The sequence below is a fragment of the Arvicanthis niloticus genome, chromosome 7 (assembly GCF_011762505.2).
Source record: "Arvicanthis niloticus isolate mArvNil1 chromosome 7, mArvNil1.pat.X, whole genome shotgun sequence".
Taxonomy (NCBI): Eukaryota; Metazoa; Chordata; class Mammalia; order Rodentia; family Muridae; genus Arvicanthis; species Arvicanthis niloticus.
Window position 1 is genome coordinate 25730350 of NC_047664.1, and position 15337 is coordinate 25745686.

General features: G+C 38.3%; 1 pseudogene; it reads left to right on the top strand.

The window, feature by feature from the left end:
* The first annotated feature begins 9564 nt into the window (after positions 1-9564).
* LOC117713081 (microtubule-associated protein 1 light chain 3 beta pseudogene) lies at positions 9565-9943 on the top strand (annotated as a pseudogene).
* The last annotated feature ends 5394 nt before the right edge of the window (positions 9944-15337 follow it).

A 15337-nucleotide genomic window follows, 5' to 3' on the forward strand; every position in this document is an offset into this window, starting at 1 on the left:
TAGATCTGCACTTTAAGCACTGAGTAACGGCAGTGTTTAAGACTGATTAATTGTATGACTTCCCTGTGCCGTTTGGACACCTTCCTGGACAGATGTTTTCTTTCTTGCAGCTGTGTCTTCCCATCTGGCTTCTGGGTTTAAACATACACTGTTAAATATTAGCTTATGGTGCTGAGCTCCCACAACTCATCTGGGAAAACCTATGGGACAAGACCTCGGGAGTCCTCAGCCAGCTTGAACATGGCATGAGCTCAGAGCACAGCCCACTCAGCCCACTGGTAAAGTTTAGGCTTCCTTTGGTCCTGACACAGCCTGCAAGTGTTGCCACGTGAGCCTCATAATGCTCTGTGTTCCTCTTATTTTGTCGGGAGCTGGCCCATGTCACTCTAGCTCTTCAGAGTGACAGGCAGAAACTGGCACACATTGTCCCCCACACTTAGCTCACCTACTAAGCAACCACATCATTAAACTAAAACTGAATGTTAGGAAGGGGGCCACTTCACCCCTGTGTCACAGGGTGGGGGCGTAACATAGGACAAAGCAACTTTCTACTTTTCACATGACACACGGAAGGCTGCTTAACCATTGTTACCTCTTTCCCATGACAACATACTCATCCTACAGGACTCGGTGTTTCACACCAACGATTGTACCTTGGTAACTTGACTTATCCATCTTCATATCTTGTTAGACTAACAGAGTTATGTAATAGAGTTACCATTCCAGATAAAGGAAATATTTGAGGTATAAACATACTAAGGATGGACAACTGATGAGGTGTAGTGAAATGTAGTTCAGAAGAAAAAGGAACTTTAAAGATATATATATATATATATATATATATATATATATATATATATATGTATATATCAATGTAGAGTTTAACAATGAGAACAAATGTAGCTATTAACTTTTTAAAGTTTTTGTTTTGTGAAAGTTATGTAGGCACAAAATATAAAACCAAAACAATTCTTGGGGCCTTTATGTTTACTATTTAAATCAAATTTCTAACTCTCTTGTCCCTTAAGTTCTTCTCTTATTAATTATTGCCTTTGGGGTTTGACTAACATATTAATTATTAATAATTAATTGGTTCCAGTGTGATATTTTTCATATATGCATATAGGATGTACTAGCCAGATCCAACCTCCTTTACCAGTCTTCTTGTCCTCTATCAGTCATGTGCCAACTCTGTTAGACATTGTTCTATATTCGGGTCAAATTTGCTTAGTTCCATGTGCTTTGGAGAGTAGGTGATGCTTATTTTTCTGTGTCTGGATCATTTTACTTCATATAATGTCCTCCACTTGGATTTAGTACATACAGTAATATTTTATTTTTCTGTTTCCATGAAAAATATATTTCACGAGGTTCATATATATCCCATTTTCTTTATCCTAAGTCTCTTCATTGACACCTAGGCAGGCTTTGTTTCTTAGTTGTGAATAGTGCTGCAGTGAATGTGACTAGACAGGTATCTCTTTGGTGAGCTGAATATTTCCTTTGTGACCACAACAAGCGATTGGGTTGATGAATCATATGGTTATCCTAAGATCTAGTTGTTCTTGTTTTGTATTTATTGGCTTAAATTTTTTCATAGTTTATTTTGATTTTGGTTGTTATATTCATATTTTTATGCTTTTTGGACCAGTGAGTTTTATTGGGACTACTTCAAGGATTTGGGGTGAAGGTTTACTTATAGGAACAGAAATGTCTCAAGACAGGTGCATCACTAAGAGCTCATCCCAGCATGGGTGAGGGCTCACAAAACCTGGAAACTTGAAACACACTGCACAACTTGCAGGCAGCTCAACACGTAGAATAGTATCTTAGCCAACTTGGGAGGTCTGAGCCTCTTCCAGGATCTGCTACTGGTCTCTGTTTTTTTTTTCCAGGAAGTTTGGCTGGTCTGAAGGTCTGATACAGTTTTATTTATTTTTTATGAGAACTGGTCATACTCTTTTTCTATAATGACTGTACTAATTTACATTCCTAGCAACAGTGTTTTAATGATTTCTTTTTCTCAATACATTTGACTGAATATTTTGTTGAAATAGCCATTCTAATTGGAGTGAGAAGGTATCCTATCACAGTTTTAGTTTGTGTGTAGGCCAATGATGGCCTGAGGGCTAATGATGACATTATTTTTTCAATATGCTGCTAACCATTAGTATCTCTTAAGATTGAACATCCAATGTATTAGATTCTTGAGTTTCCTTTCCAAACCTGCATCTAGACTTGTCTTCAGTGCACATCTTAATAAATTTTCATACTTAAACACATTTGCATGCAAGTAAAAAATATCTAAATGCAAGTAGAAAATATCTCAACTTCAACAGAAAGTGGCCTGGCAGCCTTTCCAAGGTGACAGCTGCCCTAGGGAGTAACAACTGATGCATTATGCCTGCCATCTTCCATTACTGCTGATCTTGAGTTTCAGATGTAAGCGGGCATTGGTTTCTGTTTGCTAGACATTCTGCACATTCTGTTTATGAAGTATACCCATGCTGTGGCTGTGGCTCTAGTTCATTCTTTCTTATTGCAGAGAAGTTTTCTACTCTTTGAGTGTCTCACTAGGTATTTATTGGTCTCTGACTAGTGAGAATGTGAGTTCCTTCTGGTATGTGGAATTATAAGTGTTTCTGTATGTGTCAAGCAGGGAGCAGATGTTCCCAATTTCTTTTGTATAGATCTAGGAGTAGACTACCTGATACGGGAAAATGTTATGCTTTACCTTTACAAGAAACTGTCAAACAAATTTCCAAAGCAGTTACACCATGTTATACCCTGCAAGCAGTGGCTACTGGCTATTTCCTTCTCAATTTTCTACTCTGGCTTTGTCAGAAAATGGAAACTACTTACTAGGCTGGAGGCTACAATGATAATATTATAGAAACTAAAGAATTTTGTATTAGGACTAAATTCACTCTAATATCTTTCAAAATTGTTAGACATAGGTGCTATTCCACTATAAAAGGACTGTGGCATAAATTACTTCTATGTCTTATGTTCCAAAAATTTTTAAAAAGATTCTAACAAACATCCACTATCCTATGATAATGTTCTGCTGTCAATCACAACAGCTTTCAACTATATCTGTTTTGAGTTGAATTACATCCTCTTCCATGCATAGTTAAGTTCTAGCCATTATGCTTGTAAATGTGACCTTATAGGGAAACCGAGTCTGAGTAGGTGTAATCCAGATAAGACTGAGTCAAACTGAAGTAGAGTAGATCCTGATCCAATGACTAATGTCCTCACAAAAATGAGAAATTTGGACATGAGACAGAAAAAGTGATATATAAACCAAGTGTCATGTGTGATGGTCATCTTAAATGTTAACTTGAGTCATCCATAGCACTCGGATTTTTGAACACTATATTCTGGTTATTTTTGTGAGGGTTGGTTTTTGGATATGATCAATAATTCATTTGCTAAATGAAATAGATCAATCTTTATAATTGTGCATAATGTTCTTCTAGACAACTGAAGGCTTGACAAAAACAAAACCCTTGGCTTTCCTGTTAGTAAAAAGGAACTCATACTACTTCCTGGGTCCCAACCATGAAATCAGGGTTTTTATGTCTTCAAGACTGAGCTGAGCTCTAAACCTTAAGTCTGGGTCTGGAATTTACTTATCTTTGTATAAAAACCATAGTTACAAAGTTTCCCCAGGCTGTTGGACTTGTAACGTAACACAGCCATAGCCCTTCTCCACAGCCCATCACCATTTCCAGATATCAACTCATCCTATGGTTCTTGAGGCTCTGTGCCTCCAGCCTCTGCAATAGTTGTCTTAGTCAGTGTTGTATTTATAGGAAAAGACATCATTACCAAGGAAACTCTTATAAAGAAAAGCATTTAATTTGGGGCTTGCTTACAATTTTAGAGGTTAGTTCATTATCAACATGGCAGGAAACATGGCAGCACAGAAACATACAAGGTGCCGAAGAAATAGCTGAGAATTTTACATCCTGATCCCTGGGAAGATAGAAATGTCAAAGACTATCCCAGTGACAAACATTGCCAAAGAAGACCATAGCTACTCCAACAAGGTCATATCTTCTAATCCTTCTAATTCTTTCAAACAGTCTACTCTCTAGTGACTAAACATTTGGATATATGAGCATATAGGTGTCATTTTTATTCAAAATGATACAGTAGTAAAAAACTTTTTTTTTAGGGAAAGCAACATCAACAACAACAATAACAACAACAAAGACATTTCTTTTCCTTTATTCTGAACAGTTATGACTAAAGCTCGTTAGATAAACAGGAGCCATGGTGATGTACATAAAACAGAATTATTTAATATGTAAGACTAAAATAAAAAAAGTCTATTTCCGCATTGTAATACTTAAGAAGATATTTTCTTAGTTTGAGTTTTGTTCTTTCAAATCTATTTTACCAGTTGTAAATGTTTTATATTCACATATATATAGCTTATACCTTTTTAAAATTACTTTAAAGTCATGGTTGCCTTTATGATGTAAATCCTGGGAAATATCCTGTTGCTTGTCTTTTTTTCTCTCTAGAATATGATTTTTTGGTATTTGGAACTTTGCTGACTTGGCACATATTCTCTATAAAGCTATACTTTTATATTTTTTATTGTGTTTTGAAATATGTGTATATGTGCATGTGCATGAAAAGGGACTCGGATCCCTTGGAGCTAGTTACAGGCAGTGATGAGCTATTTGAAATGGGTGCTGGTGGTTGAGCTCAGGTCTTCTGAAGAACAGTAAATACGCTGAAACACTGAGCCAGCTCCCCAGTTATAGTCACACCTTTGATGGTCACTCGTTTCTTCTCCTTTGGTGGTATTTTTATAAACAATGACTTGTCCATTGTTGTCCTTTATATTTCTTTCATCTAAGATCCTGTGGTTAAATGAACTTAACAGTTTTAAAAGATTAAGTAAATTATATTTTACTCTTAATTATGAAAACAAAGGCATTTACCTATAGGATATATAAAAACAGTCAGAAAATTGAAAGTAAAAAATAAGCATCACCCATAATTATGAAACTAATGTTTGTTAACATGTTTTATTGTGCTCTCCAGGGACTGAACTCTGGATATCAGGCTTGGTGGGCAGAACCATTATGTATCGAGCTATCTCTCTATTCCTAAATGATTATTTTGAAAGACTTCAAATACAATTTAAGTTGAGTATTTGATTTTCCATTATAAGATAATATTTTCCCCATGTATGTTTTAATACTTATCTTTCTTCATTTTTTTCAAGTAGTTTAACTTTTTAAAAAAGAGCTGTTATAGAATTCGGTGTTATAGTATAGACATACAAGAATGAACATATTCAATCAGTAATTAGTAGTGATGATAAAGAAAGTATATGCTATTATGTGGGTACACATATATAAATACCATGTAGTCTTAATATAAAATGCCTACACATACTTATAAAAGACTAAATTTTAGTGTGCATTTCATTTTGAATATTAAAAAGTTACTATTCTGCATATGGAAATTCATTCTCCTGGAACTCTGGGCTTCTTTTCTGTCTCCCCCCATACCTGATCCTGCCTCCCTTTTCTTTTCCTCCTCCTCTCTCCCACCTAGGTCCCTCCCTCCCTCTGCCTGCCATAATTATTTTGTTTCCCCTTCTAAGTGGGATTTAAGCATCCTTACTTGGGCCTTCCTTCTTGTTTTACATCTTAGGGTCTTTGGGTTGTATCCTGGGTATTCAGCGCCTTTTGGCTAATATCCACTTATTGATGAGTACATACCATGAATTTCCTTTTGCGTCTGAGTTACCTCACTCAGGATGATATTTTCTAGTTCCATCCATTTGTCTGCAAAATTCATGATGTTCCTGTTTTTTAATAGTTGAATAGTATTTCATTGTGTAAATGAACCACATTTTCTATATCCATTCTTTGGTTGAGGGATATCTGGTGCTTCTAGTTTCTGGTTACTATGAATAAGGCTGCTATGAACATAGTGGAGCATGTATCCTTGTTGTATGGTGGAACATAGTTTGGATATATTTCTAGGAGTGGTATAGCTGCATCTAGAACTATTTCTAATTTTCTGAGTAACCACCAGATTGATTTTGAGAGTGGTTATACCATTTTGTAATCCCACCAGCTATGGAGTTTTTGATCTTAGCTATTCTGATTGGCACATATGTAGCAGAAGACAGCCTTGTCTGGTCTCAGTGGAAGAGTATTCACCTAATCCCTTAGAGACTTGATGCTCCAGGGAAGGGGATGTGCCCCAGGAGGGGAGGCACCATCTCAGAGGGAAAGGGGATGGGTGATGGGTAAAGAACTCTGGGAGGAAGGCTGGGAGGGGCAAAATTTGGGGTGTAAATAAATAAAATAAAAAAGAAGTTATTATTCATATCAGTTTATCTGCACTGTTTAGTTTTTATATGAGTAACAATTTTCTTTATGTTTATTTACTGTATAATACACACAGACACACAGACACAGACACAGACATGTGAAAGTCATCATTTAGTCTGCATACTTCTAACATATGTCAACAATTCTAGCGCTTGGGAGGCTGAGGTGAATGGACTACAATTTTGGGGACAGTGTAAGCTATGGTACAAGAATCTGCCCGAAGAAAAAAAAGAATCATATACTTGCTGTTTTCTGGGTTACCTAATTTATTCTATATTATTATAAATAGAGCAAATTATTCTTTATCCAAAGGTCAAAAATATTCTATTCATTTCTTCCATAATTTTTAAATTATCTTCATTATTAAACTCATAACAGTAAACAGGTTGATCATTTTCAGTTTTTCATCTCATATTTGTTATTTTATGCTACTTCACAGATTAATATTCTAAATATAAACTATTAAAATTATCTGGATAGCAATAGTAATTATTTTTATTATTTGAGAAAAGGTCTCACTGTTTAGCCACTACTGGCCTAAGGCTTGTTAGATAGACCAGGTTGCCCTTTAACTTAGAGATTCACCTGCCCCTGCCTCCTAAATGCTGAAATTAAAAGCATGCGCTACATCCCTAGCTCACTTTGTAGCTGGTCTAAAGAGTGATTTCTAAGATAGTTAGGGCTACACAAAGAAACCATGTATCAAAAACTGAAAAAGAAAAAAACAAATAAAAATAAACAAGACAACAAATAAAAAAGCAGAGAGAGAGAATGAAAGAGATAGAGATAGATAGATAGATAGATAGATAGATAGATAGATAGAGGAACAAACCCTCGAGTCCTGCCATAGGTGATGCAACTTCTCTATCAAATATGCTCTCCCTAAAGGCTGCGTATTCTCCCTATAGGCTGTCACCAACTGGTGACCAGGTATTCAAGTAAATGAGTGGCATTTCTCAATCAAACCACTACACTAGTTTTGTCATGTAGATACAATTACATTCAATATTAGGTAATTTTCTATAATATTTTTAAATAACACAAACATATAGTTCACATTTCTAATTATTTCTTTTGTGATATATATTATATATATATATGAAACTTGATAATTTTGAGTAATTTTAAAGATTTTAAAGCATAAAATAAATTGCTTTAAAACTTCCTTTTTGCCAGTATTCATATATTATTTATATTTGATCTTTAGTGGCCATAAAAATATCTTAATTAAATTAACTTTTAAATGGCTACATAAAAACATTAAATTTTGCCTATTAAATAGGTACCATATGTATCTTATAATTTTTAATTCTGGAAAAAATATCAGCTTTACTTCTATGAAGGTATAAAAAATGGAAGTAAAATAGAATACTCAGACTGGAACTTACCAAACCTTGGCATACTGATGTGCTCATACTTCTAACAAATGACTTTGGAGATTAAAAATTTACTCACACAGCTACACTATCTCCCCCTTCACTCCCATCTCCGGCCTCCCCTCCCCCATCCCTGCTTCTGGCAATGAGAAGGGATCATCTAGATACTCACCAACTGTACCAAAAGTCTGCTGCCCTCTAGATTTTATCTTTAGCATCAGAGCACTTATTCCAAACTCTCTCTGTGACCATGGTTCCCAGTACTGACAGGAAAGCAATCATAGACCCCCTGGTACCTACCAAATTGCTGCTGTGCCCTGAGATTGAATCTGAGCTGACATTCCAAACTTCTGCCACTCAGTTGTTCTCAGTGAAAACAGGTAAGGTATTGAAAGATACTGAGCCTCTACCCTACATTCCCACAGTTCTCTTAGCTCCTGGTGCTGCCACGGAAGAAGTCCCCAGACCATCAGCCCCAAGTCCATGCTTCTACCCACCCAACTAACTTCAGATTTGCAAATACAAGCATAAAAACCAAAATATTATGAAAATCCACAACAATGAATATTCTCTAAAAATTGCCGTTTAATAATGACCCACAGTGAGAATGACCTGGAAGAACTTCTAGACAAAGTACTCTAAGTGCCAATCACAACTATGTTAAAACAATTTAAAGATGTGAATGAACTTCAGAAAGAAAAAAGCAGCAACAAGAAAGAAATAAGTAAGTCAGTATAAAATATGAAGATAAAGGGAATAATTCAAGAAAAGCCAATCTGAAATAATGTCCAATAAACCAGATGGAATCCTCAGTGGAAAGCCATGCCAATAGCATAGGTTAGGTGGGAAAGAGAATATTGGGGCTGGTATATGAGGCAGAAGAATTGGATAACTCTATAAAAGTACATGATAAATTAATAAAATCAATGAATAGGGCATGAGGGAGCTCCGAGACAACATAAAAAAGACCCAACTTTCCAACTATGGGCTGAGGTAGGATAATATCAATACCAAGCTTATTTTATAGAATTCATATTTTTATCAAATCCTGGAAGAAAAACTTCCACACTGAGTGTAATACATGCCTATCTATGCATGAGAGGTCCACAGAACTCCAAGTAGACAGACTCAGGAAAAAAACAAAAAACAAAAGCAAAACAAAAATCAAACAAACTTCCTCATGATATGTAGTTTTGTAGTTACAACATTAAAAACACAGAGCAGAAACTAAAAAGATGGCTCAGTGTTTAAGAGTACTGGCTGTTATACCAGGTTTAATTCCCAGAATTCATACGGTAGCTTACAATGGTCAGAAAGTCCAGTTCCAGGAGATATGACAACCTCACAAAGATGTACATGCCAGCAAAAACAGTAATGCACGTTAAATGAAAATAAATAAATTATTAAAACATAGAAAAAGAAACAGCCCCTCATAAAGTCAAAATCATCAGAATAATACCTTATTACATGATAGAATCTTCAAAGGCTAGATAGTCCTAGAAAGAAGTATTCCGAGTTCTAAAAGATAACAACTGTCACCCTAGACCATTACACCCAGAAACAGTATTAAAATTGGAGAAGAAATAAACACATTCCAGATTAAAACAGATTAAATAGAATTTATAAATACTAAGCCAGGCACATATAGGATATTGGAAAAAAATTCTTCAATCTTAGGAGAAGGATAAACACAGCCTAAAGGTCATAGGGCATAAATAAACAACACCAGGACAGCTGTACAAAGAGGTTGATTTAGGGCCTGACTCAGCTGCGGGCTGAGGAGACACACAAGGGAAGTGATCATCTCGGGAGCCAGATCATCTGACCCAGGACCCCCGCATGCCATGCCGTCCGAGAAGACCTTCAAGCAGTGCTGGAGATTCAAAGAGTGAAAGATGTCTGGCTCATCCGGGAGCAGTACCCCACCAAGATCCCAGTGATCAAGAGATACAAGGGGGAGAAGCAGTTGCCTGTCCTGGACAAGACCACCTTTTACCTGATCATGTGAATATGAACAAGCTCATCAAGATAATTAGAAGGTGCTTGCAGCTCAATGCTAACCAAGCCTTCTTTCTCCTTGTGAATGGTGTGTCCACACCCAGCTCTGAAGTGTACCAGAGCGAGAAAGATGAAGACAGCTCTCTGTACATGGTTTATGCCTCACAGGAGACATTCGGGGCAGAGCTGGCTGTGTAAGGCTGGAACAATGCCTAATGGTTGTTAAGCCCTTACCAAGGCAAAAAGGGACATTACCAGCGGATGCTGGTCAGTTCACCACCCACAGATCAGAATGTAGGCGCCCACACAGGGAATTAGGAACTGTTTATCAGCCAGAAACTGAGCTTCATGCAAGTGCATTCAGCCTGGAAACTCGTCTAAACTAGGCTACCTTGTGTTCAAACTTTAGAAGTTTACAATAAAATACTTTGCATCCTAAGTTGCCAATAAAAAGACCAAGTTATTTTGACATTTTTCTCCCTAGTAGGGACTTAAAATAGAAGAGGTGTCAGGGGCAGTCTCTTCATGAGACTTGCTGTCTTCTCTAAAAGGGCTTCCAATCAGGAAAGAAGTCCCTCTAAACAGTCCCTCGACCCAGGTCGCCTGGTAGAGGTCCCCAGAGAGCTCTGGCTTTGCCCAGAACAGGTCAGGTATGTAGGATCTCGCTCTAAGCTGGGTCTTGGTCCTGCCTCAGCCACGCCATTTCCCGCTTAGCAGTTCAGGGACACCCACTCGCTGCTTAGACGTTACCGCTGCACCGCTGCTCAGAGGCCAGTTCTAACCTTGCCCAGGGCTTGCTTGGTCCATCTTCTTAAGAGACTGCAGAGCAAAGTGTGTTTCTCCTGGTTTGGATTTTGTCTGGTCCATGCCTGCTTCAGGGAGAGAGCAAGCAGGTGTGCAACGCTGGCCTTAGGATGCAGTTGTTAAAACGGTAGACTGGAAGTCCAGATGTACTCGCTCCGGACTTGGTTCACAGCTATTTGTCAGTGTGTAACTGTCTTTGTAATAGTGGTTCTGACAGCTGTTGGGATCTCCCCATTACATGTCAGTACATACACGTGAAGATGACACAGCTGTGACGGCAACAGCAACAGGAGACATGCTCTTGACAGACATGTAGCCACTTCCAACTAAAGCAAGCCTCTACTTCCTGCTACCTGCATGTAGTCCACTGTGACACTTAGACCATCCCTGGCCACTCACTCACTCTTGGTCTGAGAATCTCAGTGAGAACTGACCGCTGTCATTGATGGAAGCTAACATAGCCACCTCCCAATCTAGGTCCACACAGGCACCCCATTCTTCCCTGCACGCAGCTGTCCTTGCTAACCTTCAATGTTATTTTACATTGTGTCAATCCTCACTGCTCTGTCTTGTATATGTCATTATGTCCCTGGTTTTTATAACTATGGTGCTATCAGTAAGGATTCCTGTAATACTTCTTTAAAAATGCTGCTCAGAAGGTGGCCTCCATTATAGGACACCTGTACACTCTGATGCACTAAGCCAATAAAGGCACAACTGAAAAAAGAAAAGAAGTTGATTTAGTTTATCATTGCTGTGACCATGACCAAAGCAAGATGGGGAGGAAAAGGTTTATTTGGCTTATACCTCCATATCAATGTTCATCATTGAAGGAAGTTAAGACAGGAACTTACACAGGACTGATAGTTGGAGGCAGGAGCTGATGCAGAGACCATGGAGGAGAGCTACTTACTGGCTTGTGCCTCTTGAGTTGGTCAGCCTGCTTTCTTATGGAGCCAGGACCACCAGCCCTGGAATGGTACCACCCACAATAGCCTGGAGTCTTCTCCATCAATCACTAAGAAAATGCCTTACCACTTTGCCTATAGCTAGATCTTATAGAAGCATTTTCTTAATTGATGTTTTCTCCTCTCAGATGACCTTAGCTTTTATCAAGTTGACATAAAACTATCCAGCACACCGGTCTAAAAATTACCACAAAATAAACAGAATGGCAGGAATTAACACACATCTTTCAATCATAAGTCTTAATATAAACTATTTGAATTCTCTAGTAACAAATTAAAGAGTTATAGACTGGATTAGAAAACAAGAGCTATCATTTTTCTAACTTACAAACAAAACAAGACAAAACAAAAACAAACAAACAAAATCAACCATACCTCACCACCAATGGTATATATTACCATTGTGGGACCATGAAGGGTAGCCTTGTTCCAGGTTGAGCTAAGTTTAGAAGCCCTAGAGACCCTTAAGGGACAGAAAACACTTTTCCTGTTCTGGGGTACTAGGCCCCTGTCACTAGCTGCAGCCTTCCATAGATTTTTGGCCATCAATCACATAAGGGCAACACCCCAAGCCCCTCCACATGTAGAGAACCTGACCTGTGGTCACATAGGCTCAAGACAGATCTCCATTTTAATTAGGTGCCTAAAGGCCTGGAGGGCTTAGCCAAATAAGCTTTCCTTCCCAGTCATTCCTTCTTGCAAAAGGTATTTAACCTCAGGCCCACCCTGAGAAAGTGGGACATGGTTTTTCTCATTCACTTTCTGACACCATGGCAATAAATGCCTTAAAATGCTGGATTGCCTCTTTTCATTTGCATCCATGGTGGAGAACCATGGAGAAGGCCTTCACCTATAGAGCCATCATCTAATCCCTTGTAGAAAGCCTCTCTGAGCTCCCAGCCCCAACCAAGCCCAAGCCCAAGCCAACTGCTGACAAGCCAAGGGCTGTCACTGTGGGACCAGCCAGAGCTCCCCTTGCCTTTGCCCCAACCCCCATGCCCATGGCTCCGGGCTAGATGTCCAAGAGTATGAGAGGCAGATGGCCCTGGCCTCATCACAGGCCTGGCAACTACCAAGCCAGCTCTAGCTGTCCTGTGCCTCAAACTGTGCTTCCTCACCCCCAGAGTCATGGCCTGGGGCTTCCCTACAGCCCAATATCCACTCAGAGATATGTATCCCACCTTTCCAAAGTGGCAGAGTGGACATGGGAACCATAACCCTACATACCATGGGGGTAAAGGTGAACAAAATAATTCTAAGCAACTGGAACTAAGAAAAAGCAGATGTAGCTATTCTAATATTTGACTAAATAGATTTCAAACCATAATCATTCAGAGGAGATAAGGAAAGTCACATCATACTTATTAACCAACACATAACAATTAACCAAGGGGATGTTTCATTTCCAATGATATATCATGAAACACATGTAGACCCAATGTCACTTTAAAAAAAATGGTAGATAAAAAACTATAGATTAACCCCAGCAGAGTGGAAGTGAACGACTTAAATAGTCTACAGACAGGCTATCTGGATGAACACTAAGCACAGAAATATCAGAGTTAAATAATATCATAAATCAAAAGAACCTAACAGTCATCTACAGAGCATTCTGCCAAAACACTAAAAAATACTCATTCTTTTCTGCAGCCCATGGAATGTCCTACAAAATTAATCCCATATTAAGACACGAAACAAGTCTCAACAAATGTAGGAAAAATGTGATAACATCCTGTATTCTATCTGCCTCCATTGGAACAACGCTAGCTGATGAAACAATAAAAATTCCATAAAGTGCATAAGTTTATGCAAACTAATACCACACAATCAAATAATAACTGAGTAAATGAAGAATTCAGAAATAAAAATTAAAATTCCTAGAATGGAGTGCAAATAGAACCACAACATACTAAAATCCATGGGTCACAAGAAGGCAGTTCTAAGAGACAAGGTTATAATGCTAAGTGCCTGCATCAAATAATTTAACATATCTCAATTATATCATAATATAACGATGTGCTCAAAGGCCTTGCAAAGACAAGAAAGAACAAACCAAACTGCAAAAGTAATAGATGGAAAGAGATAACCAAAGTAAGCATTGAAATTAATGAAATAGAACCAGAAAAAAAAATTAATGAAACAGTTGGTTCATTGAGAAATAAACAGAATTGACAAATTAAAAGGCACATACACATAGAGAATACCAAAAAGGATAAAATTAGAAATAAAAACGAGGGGTTTTACATCAGATAGCAACCAACTTCAGAAAAATATAATACTTTAAAAAAAATTTACATTCCACCAAACTGGAAAATCTCAAAGAAATATAGGAATTTCTGGATTCATGCTAAGAGTGCAGGATAGTAGATTACATGTAAATAAGAGGGAAAAGATGGAATTCTGGGGATGGAAGGGCTTAAGCAAGAAAAGATATGGGAATGTGGGGAATAGTGAGATGAAGCAGAAGAAGATTAACCCAAAGGAAGGGGTTATGAAAAGCTATATGGAAGATTATTATCTCAAAACATGATTCTCTCTCTCTCTCTCTCTCTCTCTCTCTCTCTCTCTCTCTCTCTCTCTCTGTGTGTGTGTGTGTGTATGTGTGTATGCAGAACATGCATCTAGATAAAATAAATTTAAATTAAAAATAATGAAAAATATGTTGCCAATTATAGATAATTGAATATATGTTACATGAAAGAAGGTGTGTGAAAAAAGACTGAGGTTAAAAAATTAAGCTGGGGCCTTTTGGCTAGGGCAGACACCTAGCTGGTCTGCTCCTGTGAGGACACTATGTCCTGAGCCATCCTAGAGGAATTACTGCACTCAGAGCAACAGGTAAGTACCCTTCCTCACTACACTAGGCCTCAGAGCTACAACTGGGAGCCTGGGGTGCTCAGGACCCATCAGCCACCCAATCCCCGCCTTTCTGAAATACCACTTCCCTTCCATCTCTTGCTTGGTCCTTTTGGCTAGAGCAAACATATAGCTGGTCTGCTCCTGTGAATACACCATATCCTGAGCCATCCTAGAGGAACCACTGCACTCAGAGCAGTGGACACCATATCCTGAGCCATCCTAGAGGAACCAGTGCACTCAGAACAGAGAAGGAACCACTGCACTCAGAGCAGCAGGATTTCAGGACTCCAGAGGCAGCCTGAGTCCCAGCAGTTCTTCCACCCAGGAGCTCAGGATTACAGAGACATCTGGACTCTGAGAAGTTCTGACACAAGGAAGATAACTGGAAAGACAGGCTCCAGTCAGAGACAGTGAGTGCAGATAGTACTAGAGTTAACCAGATGGTGAAAGGCAAGCACAAGAACATAAGCAACAGAAACCAAAGTTACTTGGCATCACCAGAACCCAGTTCTCCCATCATAGCAAGCCCTGGGCACCCCATCACACTGGAAAAGCAGGATTCAAAATTAAAATCACTTCTCATGATGATGATAGAGGCCTTTAAGAGGGAAGTAAATAACTCACTTAAAGAAGTACAGGCGAACACAGATAAACAGGCAGAAGCCCTTAAAGAGGAAACACAAAAATCCCTTAAAGAATTGCAAGAAAACACAACCAAACAGGTGAAGGAAATAAACAAAACCATCCAGGATCTAAAAATGGAAGTAGAAACAATAAAGAAATCTCAAAACGAGACTACCTTGGAGATAGAAAACCTAGGAAAGAAATCAGGAGTCGTAGACACAAGCATTGCCAACAGAATACAAGAGATAGAAGAGAGAATCTCATATGCAGAAGATACAACGGAAAGCATTGACATAACTGTCAAAAATGCAAAATGCAAAAAGCTACTAACCCAAAA